Here is a 20,977-nt window from a genome sequence, read left to right as displayed (position 1 = left end):
ATGGCAAACGTGGCTCTTGGAGCCAAAAACAGGCCTGGTTTTCAAGAAATGCATACCTCTATATTGTAGGCAAATCCTATCCCCATTTATATTTATTGTGAATATCCTGAACCAGGCTGGTTTGACTCTTGGATTAGATGGCCACCCCTGTCCTACAGCAATGTTGTACCTCTGGTAACCTGGGTTCTAGAGGTCCTGTCGGGAGACCCTGAACACTCCCACTAGGCATGAATTTGGATGGGGGACCCCTAGCTTGGTAGAACTTCATTGTAGGCTTGAGATGCATTGGTCATGGATATGTCTTCTCACATTTTGGGAAGAAAAATAAGCAATGCTAAAGTTTACCCCTAAAGGGTAGAGGCTAAGTGGTCTGTCCTACTAAATTTCAGAATAAGCAATTCTTCCAGTCAGTGTATACTTCAGTTCCACAGAGGGGATAACAATCTTTTCACTGTCCTCTTGTCTGTGCATAGGCCTCTCCACAGGGAAGAGAACTGGCACACCAAAAGACTTGTGTTTAAAAATGGAGTTGACTAGTTGTCTGCCAATCTATCACTGCTAAGGTGTATGGCTACACTTCAGTCCATTTACCATCCAGACCAAGATCTGACATGGCAAATAAGATCTCTGGTCCTGCAGATGTATTCAAAAGTCATGGGGCTGGCCCTTCCTCTATGCTGACTTCTCATGGAATAAGAACCAGAGCCATCCCTGCAGGTTCTAAATACTTGTAGCTCCAGCAGAAAGGACTCCTGCCCACTACCTCATACAGTGACAGAAAATGGAGAGGCTCCACTGGAGTTGCTGACATGCCATGCTGTTGGCAGCTGAAAGAGGCCTGGCCTGTACATGTGACAGAGCCCAGCTGCATGCAAGAAACTTGTGCACCTTTCCTCACTAATCCAGGACCCTCTCCCAGGTGACCTGGAACTCAAGTTGAGGTATAGAAGGTCTTAATCCTAATTAGTTTTATTGGATAGTTCTGTTTTTTTTTTAGTGTTAAATCTTAAACCACATACTAAATGTCTTGAATCTTTTGGGTTTTGCATGGCTTTTTTCATTTTTTTGACAAACTATTGCACTGCATAGTCTGGCTTGTAGTTCCCAGTTCAGTTTGTTTTCTATTTATGCTTTAGTCTCTACTCCATATCTAGAACTAGTTTGAATGAGGCATCTGTTTTTAATGGCTGCTTTACTGGGAGGCTGAAGTGTGGTAGAGCAGTTTTCCATATAATTTAACTTGGGTTTCTTTGTTAGCTACTCTTAGTGTATAAAAAAAAAAAATACACAAGAATCCAGGAAAATTGGAGAATGAACCAAAATGATTCATAGTAACCAGTACAGCATATTACAATTTCCTTTACTTATGCCCATGATAGTCAAGTTGACACTAGAGGAGTTAAAGGTCTTCTGGAGTCAAACTCAAGGTTTAACACACACTTAAATGTACAAGATCACAGGCCATGTTCTTGGATGTGTTTTACCCTCTAAATACAAGAAAGTGACTTCTTGCATCACATGTACAAAGGTGGGGGAAAACCAGATGCTGACCATTTACTAAAGATGTAATTTGCACACATTGGGTTTCTTTTATATCTTCCAAGAGTTGAGTAAAGTAGAACTCTATAATCAGAACTTGAGTCAAACTAACAGCAGAAAAGAATGGAGTATTGACATCTTGCATAGCTGCAGCAGAAGTAATAAGAAAATGGTCAAACAAAATAGGGGTTCCCCATAACTTTGAATCATGATAAAGTTTAGGAAACAAATTGTAAGCCTAAGCAAATTTTGACTCCTATTCCAGACTAAACATACTCTACACACTGTGGCATTGGACATTAAAGCTTTTAATATTTCATTACAGCAGCCTTTGCATTTATTGTAGATGACCCTCATAGCCCTTCCCACCCCCCCCCCCAAAAAAAACTTTAACATCAAGTCTTCAACAGCACCTAAATCCTGCTTTTAGTTCCTGAAAGGAATTGCAGTCCTGGATGGAACTACAATGCTCTCACTGCAAGGAATTAAATTCTGCTGGAGGCAGTTTCATACAAAAGGTGCTCCTATCAGCCAGGGCACAAGCAGCTTGAGGGCAGCATCAAAGTGGGCTCTCCCATGCGTTTCCTTGTCAGGTCACCATCTCTCGCCAAAGTAGTTGTACCAGCAGTCACTGGTAGGTATCATGGGGGTGCATGTTGAGTCATGCCTCTGTGCTGGAGGTAGATACATCCTTGCACCCATTGAATCAGTGTCTTGTGTGGATGTCTACAGTGCTCCTTTACACAGGTGCCAGTAGCCACCTCGGCTCCTTGTACACTAAGCAGTGGCAGGCAAGCTGGGATCAGGTGCATAAACCTAAGCATTCCCTTACATTGAAAGTTGTGTAGAGAAACCCACTTCCAAAGAAGAGCAAGGAGTTTGTCTGTGGCCTCTAACTCTATCCTGCTGCCATCTTGACTCCCCCCTTGGCACTCTTATATCTCACATTCAGGCATTCTTTTTGATAACTGAGTGAGTGTAACTACACTCAATCTAAGTGCATATGAACACATTCATACAAATGGATGTTGGTGATGTGTCAGTTTACTGTTATACATACACACAACTCATGATTTTATTTTTTGTGTAGTCTTGTTTTTCTACTTCCATCCTGTGACAATGAGCCTTCATACCTCTGAAGACCAGTATGTAAGCCTGCTAGTGCTAAGGAAATACCTCTAGTACCTAAATGGCATCTGCTTTAAAGTGCCAAAAAGCAGAATATAAATATCTTAAAGTACAAATAACAGAAAAAGCAGTGCCATTGGGCAATGAAGCAAACATCACACCACAGCGATCAACTTCTTACCCATTCCCAACCCTTTGGAATTTGGGCTGCCCCTCCCCCTTTTCTATACTAGAGCACTTGCTAAAACCCACAGCCAGGATGTAGGATATATAAGTAATAGGGTGCAGATATCTCTTAACCAATTAGCTATCTTGTCTAAGTTCTGCAGGAAGCAAAGAGGAGAGAGGCCTCTAAATAGCATGAAAACATCTAAGAGAACTAGAATGTGAAGGATCTGCAGAACCGACTTCCAAGAGAAGTAAAGCCAATATAGCCAACCCCTAAACACTCAGAGCTAGATTTTAAAAACGTACGCTGGATTTATAAGATACACGCATATCTTATAAAAGCCCGTGTCGGCGCGCGCAAGGGGGTGCACATTTGTCCAACTTGCGTGCGCTGAGCCCTGCACACGCTGCCCATTCCTTCCGAGGCCGCTCCGAAATCGGAGCGGCCTCAGAGGGAACTTTTTTCTACCCCCCCCCACCCTTTATCAGAAGTTACTACTGCCTCCGGGCAGTAGTAACTTACGTGCGCTGGCACAGCAGGCCCAGACACAGGCCACTGTGTTGGGGCACTCAGCTGCGCCCCCAACCGCCCCTTTTTTTTGTAAGCCCCGGGGCTTGGTGTGCCGCCGAGCCTATGCAAAATAGGTTCAGCACGTGCAGGGGGGGTTTGGGGTAGGCTTTCGGGGGGTACGCGCATATCTTATGCACATACCCCTTTGAAAATCTACCCCTCAGTGTCTTGTTACTTTAGCAGGCTATACCCTTAAAATACACTTCTTAGCCACAAGGCAACTTTTAAACAGTATTAGGTTCTGGGTTCAGAAGGTACCGCACTGACCACATTGTGCTTGATATGTACAGGGAAATCAAGATTGCTAAGCAAATTCCAGAAGCCTTGGATACAAGGACAATGCCAAAGCCAATGTAATGGTGTGGAAGCAACCTCTTTTCATTCTTGAGCAGGCATTAGAAGTTGAAAGTCCTGCTTTAAGCAGCCAGCACTATATTTTATATTGCATCTCTGTGAGGGCTATGCTTTGAGCAGTGTTTGTGGTGAACATGCAAGAAGATCATGATCCATAACTTCAATCACCAAATCTTTGCTCCATACGTCAGCCAGTGAGGTCAACCATACTGTAATCAGTAACAGTAAATATTGTACAACATTGATTAGACTTTTCTTTTTCTGATAAATTGCACAATTTTGAACTGGACCAGAGCAATATGAACCTCTACTTGTGAATTTTCTCTAACTTTTTTAAATTGTAGATAATGGAAAACATCTGTATTTTGCATTGTTCTGTAAAACTAAAGGGAAAGAATATATCTTGTTAGTAGTATTAAAGTATTTTACACTAGCTTTACCATTGTATTTACTAATACAATGATACTCAAGATAATCTACAAGATAATCATAATCATATATTAGTGAGGAAGAAATGGAGAAACTACAAGATAATCATATATTAGTGAGGAAGAAATGGAGAAACATCCCAAGATTCAATAAGCCTCTTACATATTTCCAAGAAGGAATGCACTAACAGATCATCTTAGTAAAGTCTATGTGATTTGGCAGTTGGACCCTCCCCTCCTGTGAAATAAGCCTCTTGATACCAGTTTTACCTTCTCTCCTATCCACTCCCTCACAGATATCAAAATGTACAAGGACAACAAAGTTGCTAAGCAAATTCCAAAAGCCTTGGATCCAAGGACAATGCCAAAGCATGTTGTATTTCAAATTAGAAACTCCCAGGCCCCCTCAGGGTCACTAATTTAGTCAAGGCCATCCTAGGTTGGATGGAAATAAATTTTTCCAGAAAAATGTATTGGATGGAATAAATGATAGCTTTATGGAGCAATTGGTTCAGGAACCAACGAGAGAGGGAGCAATTTTAGATCTAATTCTCAGTGGAGCACAGGACTTGGTGAGAGAGGTAACGGTGGTGGGGCCGCTTGGCAATAGTGATCATAATATGATCAAATTTGATTTAATGACTGGAAAAGGAACAGTGTGCAAATCCAAGGCTCTCGTGCTAAACTTTCAAAAGGGAAACTTTGATAAAATGAGAAAAATTGTTAGAAAAAAACTGAAAGGAGCAGCTACAAAAGTAAAAAATGTCCAAGAGGCGTGGTCATTGTTAAAAAATACCATTCTAGAAGCACAGTCCAGATGTATTCCACACATTAAGAAAGGTGGAAAGAAGGCAAAACGATTACCAGCATGGTTAAAAGGGGAGGTGAAAGAAGCTATTTTAGCCAAAAGATCTTCATTCAAAAATTGGAAGAAGGATCCAACAGAAGAAAATAGGGTAAAGCATAAACATTGGCAAGTTAAATGTAAGACATTGATAAGACAGGCTAAGAGAGAATTTGAAAAGAAGTTGTCTGTAGAGGCAAAAACTCACAGTAAAAACTTTTTAAAATATATCCGAAGCAGAAAGCCTGTGAGGGAGTCAGTTGGACCGTTAGATGATCGAGGGGTTAAAGGGGCACTTAGAGAAGATAAGGCCATCGTGGAAAGATTAAATGATTTCTTTGCTTCGGTGTTTACTGAAGAGGATGTTGGGGAGGTACCCGTAATGGAGAAGGTTTTCATGGGTAATGATTCAGATGGACTGCATCAAATCACGGTAAACCTAGAAGATGTGGTAGGCCTGATTGACAAACTGAAGAGTAGTAAATCACCTGGACTGGATGGTATACACCCCAGAGTTCTGAAGGAACTAAAAAATGAAATTTCAGACCTATTAGTAAAAATTTGTAACTTATCATTAAAATCATCTATTGTACCTGAAGACTGGAGGATAGCAAATGTAACCCCAATATTTAAAAAGGGCTCCAGGGGCGATCCGGGAAACTACAGACCGGTTAGCCTGACTTCAGTGCCAGGAAAAATAGTGGAAAGTGTTCTAAACATCAAAATCACAGAACATATAGAAAGAAATGGTTTAATGGAACAAAGTCAGCATGGCTTTACCCAGGGCAAGTATTGCCTCACAAATCTGCTTCACTTTTTTGAAGGAGTTAATAAACATGTGGATAAAGGTGAACCGGTAGATATAGTATACTTGGATTTTCAGAAGGCGTTTGACAAAGTTCCTCATGAGAGGCTTCTAGGAAAAGTAAAAAGTCATGGGATAGGTGGTAATGTCCTTTCATGGATTGCAAACTGGCTAAAAGACAGGAAACAGAGAGTAGGATTAAATGGGCAATTTTCTCAGTGGCAGGGAGTGGACAGTGGAGTGCCTCAGGGATCTGTATTGGGACCCTTACTTTTCAATATATTTATAAATGATCTGGAAAGAAATACGACGAGTGAGATAATCAAATTTGCAGATGACACAAAATTGTTCAGCGTAGTTAAATCACAAGCAGATTGTGATAAAGTGCAGGAAGACCTTGTGAGACTGGAAAATTGGGCATCCAAATGGCAGATGAAATTTAATGTGGATAAGTGCAAGGTGATGCATAAAGGGAAAAATAACCCATGCTATAATTACACAATGTTGGGTTCCATATTAGGTGCTACAACCCAAGAAAGAGATCTAGGTGTCATAGTGGATAACACATTGAAATCGTCGGTACAGTGTGCTGCGGCAGTCAAAAAAGCAAACAATGTTGGGAATTATTAGAAAGGGAATGGTGAATAAAATGGAAAATGTCATAATGCCTCTGTATCGCTCCATGGTGAGACCGCACCTTGAATACTGTGTACAATTCTGGTCGCCGCATCTCAAAAAAGATATAATTGTGATGGAGAAGGTACAGAGAAGGGCTACCAAAATGATAAGGGGAATGGAACAACTCTCCTATGAGGAAAGACTAAAGAGGTTAGGACTTTTCAGCTTGGAGAAGAGACGACTGAGGGGGGATATGATAGAGGTGTTTAAAATCATGAGAGGTCTAGAACGGGTAGATGTGAATCGGTTATTTACTCTTTTGGATAGTAGAAAGACTAGGGGGCACTCCATGAAGTTAGCATGGGGCACATTTAAAACTAATCGGAGAAAGTTCTTTTTTACTCAACGCACAATTAGACTCTGGAATTTGTTGCCGGAGGATGTGGTTAGTGCAGTTAATATAGCTGTGTTTAAAAAAGGATTGGATAAGTTCTTGGAGGAGAAGTCCATTACCTGCTATTAAGTTGACTTAGAGAATAGCCACTGCCATTAGCAATGGTAACATGGAATAGACTTAGTTTTTGGGTACTTGCCAGGTTCTTATGGCCTGGATTGGCCACTGTTGGAAACAGGATGCTGGGCTTGATGGACCCTTGGTCCGACCCAGTATGGCATTTTCTTATGTTCTTATGTTCTTATAATTGAGAAATCAGGCACAGGTCCTTCTGTAGGATGAGTAATAGAGCCATTTGTAATAGTATAAAGTTTAGGAACCAATATCATTTGCATTGGGGCCACCTGCCCCATGACTTATGGAAGCATTTTCCAATGAGTCCATTTTCTATCTAAATTCACTAATTATTGGCATAATATTACATTTATACCAATGTGCAGGGTTTGGGTGAAGTGTAATACCCAAATAGTGAAATGATGTTTTAGCCCAAGTTAAAGGAAATGATTGCCACTGGGATTGTAACTGGCCACTAATATCCAATCCTTCTGATTTTTGCCAAGGTTTAATTTTAGCCCTGAAAAACTTCCACATTTCTTTTGCAATACGCAGTACACGTGGTAGGGATTAGCGCACATTTGTCAGGGTCATCAACATGTCATCTTGCAATATCTTCAAAGTCTCTGTGCCTATTTTCTCCCCCTGCACTCGTACATCCACTCTTATTTTCCTAATAAGTGGCTCTAGAGTTAATATAAATAATAGAGGGGATAGTGGGCAGCCCTGTCTCGTTCCTGGGGACAGTGTAAATGGGAGGCAATCATTTCCATTGACATTTATAAATGCAATCAGCTTTGAGGCTATAAATATATTTTATTCTAACCTATGCCCTAAAAAAAATATTTTTTAGTCAAGACATAATGCAGAAGTTTCAAGGATCTCCTATCAAATGCTTTTTCAGCATCAAAACTTACCACTAAAGGGTCTATAGGTTTAAAATAAATGCTAGACTCCAGAGCCAGCAACAATTGATGAATATTTGTTTAATGTCCTCCCAAAAAAGAAACCTGATTTTGTTCTGGGGCAATTTAAATCAGGCATATTATGTTTCAGCTTATTGGCTATCAATTTAGCATAAACCTTTATGTCTAAGTTTAACAAGGAAATCAGACAATAGGAGGAGGGATATAAAAGGTCCTTTCCTGGTTTTGGTAGTACAATTATGCTAGCTTCTCACATAGCCTGCACCACCTGACTCTCCCCCACCATATGGTTAAATAATGCTGTTAAGATATCACCTACATGTAACTGTAGTGCCTTTATAAAAAGTTTCTTCAAGCCCATCTGGACCTGGAGTTTTGCAATTATGCAGGCTTTGTATCACACTTATGATTTTTCAGATTTTGAAAAAGGAAAATTTAGCTTTTCCATTTGTTGAATTTCTAATTTTGGTAGCTATATGGATGATATAAACTTTGAACAAGCATTGTCAACTTCCTATTCTGCCATGTGAAGATCCATATAAAATTTCCTAAACGTATCGGCAATCTCATTTGGCCCAGTACAGCACACATTAGGTGCAGCTATAAGACCACTAACAAATCTAGATCGTCCCTGTGCTCTAGCTAAATTAGCTAGCATTCGCCCAGGTTGGTTACCATAGCAAAAAAATGTGTGTTTTACTGTGAAAAGAGATATAGTAGCTCTCTCTTATGGAGTAAATTGTGTAACAATTTTTGCGTAGTCTGATATTTTAATTTTGCCTCTGATAAGCAAGAACCATCTGTCACTACCTCTAGTGGAAGCCATTTGCCTTTCCAAATCCAAGATTACCTTATTGATCATTTTTTCTTTTTATGCACAACCAACTAATAATCTTGCTCTCATGACTGCCTTCGCCGTCTCCCAGTATAGAATTGGGTCTGAAAGATGTTGTGCATTGGATTCAGCGAAACGCAGCCATTTCTTTTCCAATTATGCTTTGAACATGATATCTGTGAGTAACCAATAGGGCATCTTCTAAGATGAGATCATCTGTGAATTATTTGGCTTGGAAGAAACAGCAAATGTTAGGACTAAGGTCTGAAATCACTAAAGGGCCAATAGTTGATTCCATTATCTTGGAGAATAGGAATTCTAGACCATGAGTCATGTGCCCTGGCATGATGAGTGAATTCTTTAGACTCTGGATTGAGGGTTCTCCAAATATCTATGATTTCCAGCATGTTACACAAGAATCCCACCCCTTTAGTATTATGAGCAGATACCATTGCTGCATTCCCACTTTTATCTAATTAGGGGTCAGCCACACAATTTAAATCACCTCTCACAATAAGTGAGGCGGAACCTGTTGCTGTGGGTTTGGAGCGTATACCGAGACCAGTATGATCAACTTACCAAATAATTACATAAGAACACAAGATATGTCAGACCAAGGGTCCATCAAGCCCAGTATCCTGTTTCCAACAGTGGCCAAGTCACAAGTACCCAAACATTAGATCACAAGCTACTATTGTTTATTAAATAATAGCAGTTTATGGATTTTTCTTCTAGGAACTTATCCAAACCTTTTTTAATCCCAATTACACTAACCGCTGTAACCACATCCCCTGGCAATGAATTCCAGAGCTTAACTATGCGCTGAATGAAAAAGAATTCTCTTTGATTTGTTTTAAATGAGCTACTTGCTAACTTCATGGAGTGCCCCCTGGTCCTTCTATTATCTAAGAGTAAATAACCAATTTACATTAACTTGTTCAAGTCTTTTCATGATTTTATAGACTTCTATCATAATTCCCACTCAGTCCTCTCTTCTCCAAACTGAACAGCCCTAACTTCCTTAGCCTTTCCTCACAGGGGAGCTGTTCCATGCCCCTTATTTTGGTTGCCCTTCTCTGCACTTTCTCCAGTGCAACTATATCTTTTTTTTAGAGATGCAGTATCACAATGGAGCAATACAGAGGCAATATAACATCCTTTTGTTTTATTTGCCATTCCCTTCTTAATTCCTAACATTCCTTTGCTTTTTTGATCGCCACAGCACACTGGCTGATGATTTCAATGTATTATCCACTATGACGCCTAGATCTCTTTCCTGGGTGGTAACTCCTAAGATAGAAGCTAACATAGTGTAACTACAGCAATGGTTATTTTTCCCTATATGCATCACTTTGCACTCTAGCGAAGACATAACGACCTTCTAGATCTGAGTAGCCGGTTCCATACTTTTAGTAGAGCCAGAAGCAGAAAAAACTTGATACCCCCTATTTTCTTAATTTTGCATGTTCTGTTTTTAACATGTGAGTTTCCTGAAAAAAATATTACTTTTTCAATTTTTCAATTGTGGTATAATTTTTTTTTAAGTTGTGTCCCCATTACACTTGGAAATTAGTATTGCTTGAAATATCAGATGGACTATGCAGTCCTAGAATGAGCCACAGCCTCCACCCACCCAAAGCATACTGTACATTATCTTAGTCAACAGGACCTCAATCGCTCCCCGCTCCTTCTTCCCAACATATCCCTCCCAAACCACCCCAGGGATAGACCAATATCCCCTTGTAACCAACAATAACAGTACAAAACAACCAGCATCGTGCAAGAACCCCCCCCCCCTTTCCCCATTAAGAAAATCCCTATGCTAGTTAGAAGTCTCCTCTCATAGAGAGCCAGAGACACCTATGAATGCATTCAGGTGCCATCCCCTTATACATCTGTGTAGGTATAATGACAGCAATGCACATTGAAATAAAATGATTCACATTGAACTCCAGCGGACCAAATTACTAATCATCACAGAACAGTATGTATGGTGGCTAACATGTTATTAGCAGACCGACTCAGAGCTGCTACTCAGGAACTTCTGTGCAGAATCTACATCTTTGCAAAGCAGGAGGAATTATTGTGCCAGACTTTCAGTTTTGCAGAATATTGTAAGACAAATCTAATCTCCCATTTCACCTAAGGAGAGCATACTGGGACAAATTCCTTTCAGTTTGCAGAGACCTTCGCAGAGAAATCTTGAAAAATCAAGATTTGATGTTCTTGAAATTTTAATTCTCTGCATTTATGGTATGCTTGTAAAATTGTTACCTTATGCATCTAATTCAGCAATTTACTGGTTACTTCTTTTGGCCTGTAATGCTCCCAGTTGGTGAGCATGTTCAATTTTTGAGCAGGTCTTCCATTGCAACAACCCAAGGGTCACAGGCAGCCACGTTTCCAGTGTACTCAGCAGATTACTCTCAGATAGGGATTCAGGTATTCCCACAAGTCTCAAATTACTCCTTCAGGATCTGTTTTCTAAGTCTTCTAAGTTTTTCAGTTTGCTCCTGAATTTGTTTCTCCAAGTTGTGAATTTTGCACTGCATAGCCATCAAATCGACTTCCACGCCGCTCAGTCTGCCTTCAGATTGGTCTATGTACGGCTTGAACTCAGCAATCAAATTCTGAACATCCAGGGATTTTTGCTGAGAGGGAATCAAAGCGTCCATTTAGAGCTGTTATTACAGATGCGGTCAGCGTTGCTACATTGGATTCACTTATCTCAGGCTGAGAGAGATTTTCCTTATCGGTCACCATTTTGGTTGCAGCGGGACACCGGTAGATTTTTCTCTCTCTTTGCTGCTCTGGTACATATAACCCCCACGAACAGGAAAAAAGTGAATTGGCACTCGAGCCACAACCAGGTTCATAATATTTTAGCACAGTACCTCACAAATATAAGCTGGATGGTAAGTAAGGGTAGGGGATGGCACCTGTGTCATGATTTCATTTATTTAATTGTTGTTCATGTTTATGTATATGTAATTTCATGTTTGTAACCATTTTATAATTGTACAGCTTCAATGGATAGTCATGTATTAAGGAACATAGAAACAATGTATCAAGAAACTACTCATTTTAATTTTCAGTTTACTAATAAAATATTTTAATGTGAATTTTCAACATTAATGCTTTTTTCCCCACTGGGATTTTTTTGATAATTTTGAGCACATTATACAATATACACATAGGCGTATACAAACAGTAATTGGGCTATCTGAATATATGAAGCTGTCTGCATCTTATTTATTTTTAACTTAGTATATCAGTAGGTTCCTCCTGCTCGATCCGGTTTACAGTAGTTTAAATTTGAGCCAGGGTACCAGATAGAATCAAAAACATTTCTAATGTCAATAAAACATGAAAATATTCTCTTGAATATTTTTTTTCCCCATTGATATGTGTGCCTGAGTCTGAGACCAACATGGAGACTATGACTCACCCAGAATCCTCTGCTGCCTTGGCCTCCTTGCAGTTCTGGCCATGGGAACCTTAAATGCCCTATTGACTCTTAATTTGGAGAAATTACAGGAGTCCTCTGGACAGCAGCAGGAGATGTCAAAAACTTATGATGGAAGGTCAAGGGGTCACAAAAAAGCAGAAGGAAAAGGTCAGAATCTCAGAGGCTAAAGTTTCAACTAAAGTAGCACCAGCGAAACCAGAGTTTTGGAAACCTCCCTGTGGGAGAAAACCTGACAGGACAAATGACGAACAGAAGATTGATGTGAAGTAGGCCCCAATTTGGAAGGGGGATCAGGATAACTTAGGTTTAATTCATCTTGTTTTAACATGAGATAGAGATACTGTGTATGTGATACTCCCATAGGTTCATGCAACTTAGGGATTATTGTATGTTTTACCTATAAAAAGCAGCACTCACAGACATAGAGAGAGACAGAGTAGTGCTTCTCCTGGGCATTTAGACAGAGAGAACTGCTGTGACTCTGTACCTCCCAAGGGTACCTGCATTGCTTGTTGATATGAAATAAAAAAAATTGAGATTTTTTTCCACTAAATTTGGTATGGTACCCTTGTGTTCATGGAGAAGCACCTTTAAACGTGAATTAGCGCTTAACATCATGTTTGTTAATCAAGGTTTGTAAGGTGAGAGCCAAAGGTTTGATACTTTGGGAAGAACTCAGTTTGACTTCTGCGCAAACCTATGATATTCAGTTGTTGAGAATACTACTGTAACACCCCCCCCCCCCCCCCGGTATGAACCCTTCATTAAGGAGTTGAAAGGTACATACTTAAAATTCTTGGGGCCTAGAATTCATTCTTCCCATTGTTGTTCTAAAGACCTTAAGTTGATTATAGGATCTTCTTCCACTGATCCAGTTGTGGAAGAAGAATTTTAACTTCTGACCTAAACCAAGTGGCCAGCTGAGCTAGTCTGAGAGTCCTTTGGGAATTTTCAAGGACTCTATACTTATTCTCTGGGTAGAGCAACAGGAAGCCCGTGGAGAAGGTGCAGCATTTGCAGTGGGAAAGAAAAATTAAGTGGAATAAGCATAATCATGCACAAGTGGCTTGGTAAGTGCTGAATGAAGTGTAAGCTGTTTCCTGGCTGTTGTATTTATTTATACACTTTTATATACTGATATTCATGTTGACTTCATGTCAGTTTACAATATAATTCCAAATACAAAACACAATAATTAATAAAACACAATATATAGTGATTGAAAAAAAAATATTTAGCTCGTGTATAGCTTAAAATTCTTAAAACATCAATTCATCTAAAATTAGTAACAGGCAGAAACACTGATACCTAAACAATCCATAAACCCATAAAATAAATTTAAAAAACAAGAGCAGGCTGTGAAACTCAGGCTAATAAAAGAAACTCCAGTAAAATAAAATAAAAAATAACTAAAGTAAAAGAATAAATAAAAATGAAATAAAATAAAATAAAAGATAGATAAAAAAATATGCACAGGGGATCATTCTGGCTGTATGAAAGCTTGTTCGTATAACCATGTCTTTAATTTTTTTTTTTTTAATGAATGTGGCTTTGCCTCTAGCCTGATGTCTAATGGTAACGCATTCCAAATTTTGGGACCAGCCAATGATAATGCCCTCTCTCGTACCATATTTAGATGTGCTGTTTTTGGTGAAGATATAGTTAAGAGTGCTTTGCCGGAGGACCTGAGATTGTTGTGGTGTATGGATATGTAAAGCCGCATTTAGCCATTCGGTCTTATTTCCATATTGTGTGGATTGTTTGTTAATTTAATCTTGTATCTGCTAAATTTTGTCAGTTTTTTTTCCAATAAACTTTCTTTGGTTTGGACCACATTCTAAAGTGGACTGTTTATTTTATTGAGTTTTTTTGTTTTTTTTTTTTTTGTGGACTGTGAAACCCTCCCTCGTGGTAGCCCTGCCAGCATATTCCTGCCACCATTCCACAGAGCCTGAATTTTCTCCTACCCTGGGTGAGCGGTCCAGTGCTCCCTGCCTAGGAAGGTGGCTCTCTTCCACAAGGAGAGAGGTGGGGTTTACACTCATGCTCATAGATTGGTGTAAATAACCCCTCTGAGTAACCAAATCTTAGAGAAACAGCCAGAAAGTAGGATCAGGTTAACTACCCCTTAGCAATACATTCTCAAGCATTCTGTGACCTTCAGGCTCTTGCTGACATGCTATTTTCATTTTTAAATCTGAGAACTACATTTTTTGTGCTTGCAGGCGTGCAGTTTCCCCTTCCTTTTTATATTCTGTGAAAAGTGGACATCCGTTGCTTTCCCAGGCTTGCTTTTTGCTTGGCATTACAAATGTTTTTCTCGTCTTCACTGGCACCGTTGTGTGATCCTGTGCTCTCCAGCAGATGGCTCCTGGGACTTGTTAACATGCCTTCCAGCATCTTGTTGTGACATTAATTGCAGTGCTTTTTCCCCTTTTGGATGAGATGCAGATATGTCAAATGTATTAATTTACTAAGCTGATTCGTGAATAATCTTCCTGTTTGAAGAGTTGTATTGCGCTAACCCATGGCTTAAAACAACATCCTGCAGTTCCTGCACCTCTTCACTTCCCCCCCCCCCCCCTCCCAAGCAACATCATCCTTATAGTCCAAAATGCTGATTCCTGCTTGGCTTCCAGGGACAGTGGCTAAAACCGCTCCAATACAACCTGCAGAGCGCCATCTCGTAAGGATCAGAGGCAGTGGCACCAGATTCCTAGCTGGGCATGCGGATGAAAGGCCTCTTGTATAGACATAGCCACATTCAGTCCTGGAAGGGTACAAACAGTTTTGGTTTTCAAGACCCCCCCCCCTCCCCTCCCCCACAGAGATGCATAATTGTAGGCAGTGAGTCAAATTTTAGATAATCACATCAACTGGCTTCTGAGGATTGTCCTTAACACCAAAATCCGGTTGCACGCCTGAAGGACTGGTTCTCCTTGCTCTTTTGAGAGATGTTGCTTTGGCCAGTCTGTGCATATATAATTTTTTGATCTTGAAAAACTTTAACGATCCAAAGACAATGACAAACCTTTTCCAACAGAAAAAAATCAGCAGAACCAGAAGTCACGAGCTGAGGCTCCAAGGAGGAAGACTAAGAACCAATGTCAGGAAGAATTTCTTCACGGAGAGAGTGGTGGATGCCTGGAATGCCCTTCCGGAGGAAGTGGTGAAGTCCAAAACTGTGAAGCACTTCAAAGGGGCATGGGATAAATATTGTGGATCCATCAGGTCCAGAGGACGCATATAAAGAGCAGGTAGTAAAATACTGCACGGAGCGGCAGTAGCCACAGAGGCATTCACGGAGCGGGATGCCAGTGGCCAGTGGTAGGTGTCCACCTTCATGGAGCGGAAGGATGTAGGGCTGTCATCTCCCAATTAAATAAAAAACAAAAACAAAAAACAAAACAGGGATGGGATCCATCAGGTCTAGAGGACACATATAAAGAGCAGGTAGTAAAATACTGCACGGAGCGGCAGTAGCCACAGAGGCATTCACGGAGCGGGATGCCAGTGGCCAGTGGTAGGTGTCCATATAAAGAGCAGGTAGTAAAATACTGCACAGAGCGGCAGTAGCCACAGAGGCATTCACGGAGCGGGATGCCAGTGGCCAGTGGTAGGTGTCCACCTTCACGGAGCGGAAGGATGGAGGGCTGTCATCTCCCAATTAAATAAATAATAAAAAAACCCAGGGATGGGATCCATCAGTTCTAGAGGACGCATATAAAGAGCAGGTAGTAAAACACTGCATGGAGCGGCAGTAGCCACAGAGGCATTAACGGAGCGGGATGCCAGTGGCCGGTGGTAGGTGTCCACCTTCACAGAGTAGAAGGATGAAGGGCATCCATCTCCCAATTAAAAAAAGAAAAGAAAAAAAGAAAAAAAAACAGGGATGGGTTCATGGGCTTATAGGTATTACCAATTATTAGGCTTTTCAATATTTGATGATAGTTAATGTGACTTTCAAGGCATTCTTCACTTTCGGTGCATGTCCGGCATGACTCCTTGCTTCAATGACAGGGGAAAAGAAAAACTGATACTTCACACATTTCCAGCATTGCCCTCTGCTTCATGGCAGAGAGCTATGCTGCCGCTTACCCAACTAATCAAACTTAATATTTCACTTGGAAGCAGCTCCAGCACTGCTCTCTACATTAATGGTGGGGGTGAAAAGGGAATTAGAACATAAGGTTACTAAGAGCCAAGAGAAACAGTTAAGTATGAGAACAAATGTGTGAAGCTTGCTGGGCAGACTGGATGGACCGGTTGGTCTTCTTCTGCCGTCATTTCTATGTTTCTATGTTTCTATGTTTAGTTTAAAACAAGTTGCTGTTTCTCTTCCACCGTGTGAAATCGGAGTAGTGTGACATCGTCATCCCATCAATCAAAGTAAGACTTCACCAGCAAGATATCCATGGGCCTGGGGACCTAGCAGGCTTCCCTGGTTACTCCTCTTGATTGGTGACAGCTTTCACAGATTGCCAGGACACTTTGGTGGTGGTGGGGGCAATAGTAAAACTGTCTGCATTGGTTCAAATACCACAGGCTTCCATCAATATTCAAAGCAAAATTATGAGCATGGTTTAGCCTTGTTGATTGCTGTGGGTACAGAGCAGCCGTGGGATTTGTGCCTGCTTCCTGGATGGGGAGAAAACTTTAAAGGAAAAGAATGCATGTAGATTTGAAAATGAAAAATACAAGTGTTATTGCCAGCCCTTAAGCTAAACATATCCTCTGCTGAGACTCCTGTCACATCACCTGCATATTTAAAATGGAAGCAGTTCCCTCCGGTGGGCCTATGTTTTTCAGAATGTCGACTTTTGATTTCAACATGGCAGCATGCGGTATGTTTTCAAATGGGATCCAGATAATATATTGATGAGTTAAATAGCAGGAAGTGATGTGACCTATCCAGATACATTAAATACTTATGCACGAACTGGTTCTGTTTCTTGGGCTTCCTTTGCCCTCTTTTCTGTAACCTTTTAGAATGCATCAAACTGTTTTTTGTTTTAGTTTCTTCTAGGTTTCCTTGCTGATTTTTTTTTCTTTCCTTGTGTAATAGTAAGCGCCTTATAACAATCAGCAGAATCGACCTGGGATAACTTTCTACGGGTGACCTACCAAAGTGCCAAGTGATTTCACAGAAGGGGGCGTCACCCGACAAAACGCACAAAAATGCTGACTTTTCGGCATTTTACGTGTTTGTTCACACCAGCTCCCCTTTTGTGAAATCACGCCACACTTCGAGCTTCACAAATAGTAAACTGCCGCATGTGATAGTTTACTAAAATCTGGAGTTAATGAGCTGCTGCAATGCAATATCATGCAAAGCCGCTCATTAACTCAGAGTTCAGCAAAAACTGGTGTGCAAAGCCATCTTTGTGGGATAGTTTTTTTGCAAAAAAAGATAACTACATTTTCATGAGGTGTAGTTTATCTTTTTTGGGGGCCATCCCAGGAGCTCAAGTATGCTGCCCAGCTCATTTGCATGAGTAGAATACTTGCATGTGCATGAGGCCACTAATCCTTGGAAAATCCCACGGTTAGTATATTGGCCCCGTATTATGCTGCAGTTCTCTATATATTGACTTCTTTCCAGTGGTAAGTTTCAAAATCCATCCTAAGTGGATATTTTTTTAATCCTTCTACTGTTTGTTTTTGTGGTTAGTGTCCAGACTTTTTCACCTCTCTGTTTTTGCTGCTTATATTAGAGATTAGTAACCACGTCGGTAATTTTGACTTCACATGATTCACTGGCTCTCATACATTCCAAATTCCTTTTAAAATGTTTTATTAGCTAATTTGCCTACTGGTACACAGATATATTCTACTTCTCCTTCCATGTCAGGAATTGCTACAGATGAAGTTCTCTGCCGTCTTATAGGCCACTGTGGTCTAGTTTGCCCCGTTGCAGGAAAGGGGAGGGCATTTTCCTCCAGATATTTCCTATTCCCCAAGAAAACTGGAGAATTTAGTCCCGCTAGCCCTAAGGGCCTTGAACAAATTTCTCCTGAAGGAAAAGTTCAAGATGGATTTCCTCGGACTTCATTATTCCTCCTCTAAACAAAGGAATTTGGCTATGCTCTCTGGACCTCAAGGACCCAACACATATCTATGTTATGGTGGCTTCGTAACCCTCGCTAAACTTTTATCTTGTTACAGCTATTTTGGGATTTTCTGCATTTTTTTAATCCTTCCAGAGCATCCTTGGTTTTGGGATGGGTCTTGCCCTGTGTATACGCTCGAAGGGGCGATCATCTTTTTTGAGGAGTGGGAGTGTGTGGAGCTGAGGAAGATGTTGTATTGGAGGCGGGGGTGACCAATTTAAGAGTTTTGTGCAGAGAGAGGAATTTTTTCTAACTTTGACCAGTTCTCAACAGTAGGGCCAGTACACCTTTGCTGGAAGGGCTGGATTTCCATTTACCTCGCCCCTGCGACCAGTTAACGGTGAGGACTACGGGCATGGAAGAAGTGCTGGCACCCGGTTTTGAAGTAAGGAAGGGTTTTTCCATTTTTACCTCCTGCTTATGATTTTGAGAGAGGATAATTTTCCAAAGCCTTCAAGGGGAGGCCATAATGCACATTGATTCAGCAGATTAGAGTTAAGAGGTGAAGCACTCTAGACAAAGAAACTGCTGCCCTAGGAGGAGTTGTTCTGCTTTTTATGTTAATGATTTTCTTTCCAGTTTGGCATGGATTCTGTTCTTCAAGTTGTCTGACTGATATGCTTTCTTTCTTTAGTGCTCATTTGTCAGCTTTAATTTTGGCACTAAGTCCAAACTCAATATGAGGTAGTGAAGTGTTAACAACAAAATATAACTAATACTCCACAATGCACTCTGGGAGAGTTGGATCATATTGGGGAGTTTTAGTTTTATACTGACACTATAGGCATCATTACGGGGTGGGAAATGACCCCCCCCCCCAAATTGCTTGCCCCTCCAGCTAGAGCATGCCTTGCTGGAAGATGAGCTGGAGCCACTTGGTAGAATAGTGTATAATGCAAGGATTCCCAGGCCCCGTCAGCTGAAGAAATCTGAAGCCCCAAGCAGGAGGAGCAATGGGAAACCGTCCCTTCGCTCTGCCTCCTCCTTTAAGCTGCCAGCACCGCAAGCATGCTTGATAGTCCCGGGCCAGCACTTTCTGTTTCTGATCCTGCAAGATCAGCAAAAGGAAATGCTGGCCTATGAATATTGAATGAGCTCAGGGTGCCAGCAGCCGGAAGGAGGCGATGGAGCAGTAGGAAGTGGACGGACAGGCTCCCACTGCTTAGCTAGAGACAGGAAGCAGTTGGCAAACATTAGCGGAGTGGGGTAGGTTGTGGTGGGGGTGTGTGTGTGTGTGTGTGTGCAGATTATGATGATGGGAGGGTGAAGGAGGAGAAGGGATCAGGTGCTGGGGATGCATGCTGGAGGGAACATGCTGGGGAGAGAGAGAGAGAGATGGGGGAGCAGATGCTGAGGGGAAGTGGAGACAGATGTTATGGAGGGAGGGAGAGGCAGAGCAGATGCTGTGGAGGGAGGGGAAGGTGGAGTCAGAAGCAGGGGATATAGATGCTGGGATATGGATGCTGGGAAAGGAGGCAGGCTGGTGTCCAGCAGAGAGCAGAATCTGGGGAAAGTGGCAAAGGCAGAGGGGATAGATACTGGGGAAGGGGTCCTTTTTCATCACTGATGATCCTGGAAGAGGATTCTGGGAGGGGGAGACTACTTAACCTCTACTTAGGTTCTCATGCTAATTTTTGTGGAAAGGAGGAGTGTAGAGATACTGTAGGGCAATAGAACCCATCCATATAACCTAAACTCAAGATCTGGAAAAAAATGTGGAATGGTACTTATCTATGGAATAAGTTAGACAGCCACTAGATGGCGCAATGTATTTTCCCCCTGCATGTGTGCAGGGGGAAAATATGTGAGAGAGTTCATTAAACTTTATGGGGGAATATCTCCATTAAGAGGTAATGGGAGAGAGAGCCTTTAGGAGGAGTGTATTGGGACTATAAAATGCTGAGTTCAAAGTCTGGCAGAGCTGGAAGGAACCCACCAGGAGAGTAGTGGCCCAGATGAGGGCTCTGCAGGGGCTTTCTCTCAAGGGAAGAGGATGGAGGATGTTCTCCTAAGGGGGAAATAACCAAAGTGACTTGTCCGGGGTCCACAAGGTAGAGCAGTGGTTGAAGGTCCCACTACAAATGGACAACCTGGGAAGGAGGTGGCATGGATGAGACTTGATGTGGGGAATCCAGGGTAAACCAGCTTCAAGGAGTATTTTGGGTATGGTCCTGGGAAGAGAGGTGACTCCAGGATGGGAAGAGGAGATTTTTTTGTTTTTGAAGAAAAGGGTACTAAGGTATTCCAGTGAAGAGAAATGGTGACGTGGCTTTGTGTAAAGAGTTGGCATGAAGTGATTGGAGGACAAGCAGTTGGGAGCATTGTATTTAGTACTGATATGGAAGTTAGAGTTGGTAAGGGAAAAGACTAACAATCTACTATTGCTGACAGTTAAGGCTGCTACAGCCTACTGTGGAAGCCTTAAACCTCAATATTAATTATTGTGTTTGAGTTCGTGTGGAAACATCTGACTGCTGGTATCCCCAGAATTAAAAAGGCGATGGTTTGAATGCGCTTTTGATTGAGCCCTACTTTGTCTAAGTGTGGGAGCTTCTAGGATCGAATTGAAGAAGTCAGAAGGGGTTCCTAAAGGGAAGACTGGTATGTTGCTGGGTCCAGCTCAGGAAAAGGGATATCCCAATCTTGCCTTTGGGTTCAGATCTAAGATGCCCTC

Source organism: Rhinatrema bivittatum, chromosome 1, assembly GCF_901001135.1.
Source record: "Rhinatrema bivittatum chromosome 1, aRhiBiv1.1, whole genome shotgun sequence".
NCBI lineage: Eukaryota > Metazoa > Chordata > Amphibia > Gymnophiona > Rhinatrematidae > Rhinatrema > Rhinatrema bivittatum.
This window is presented reverse-complemented; position numbering follows the sequence as displayed.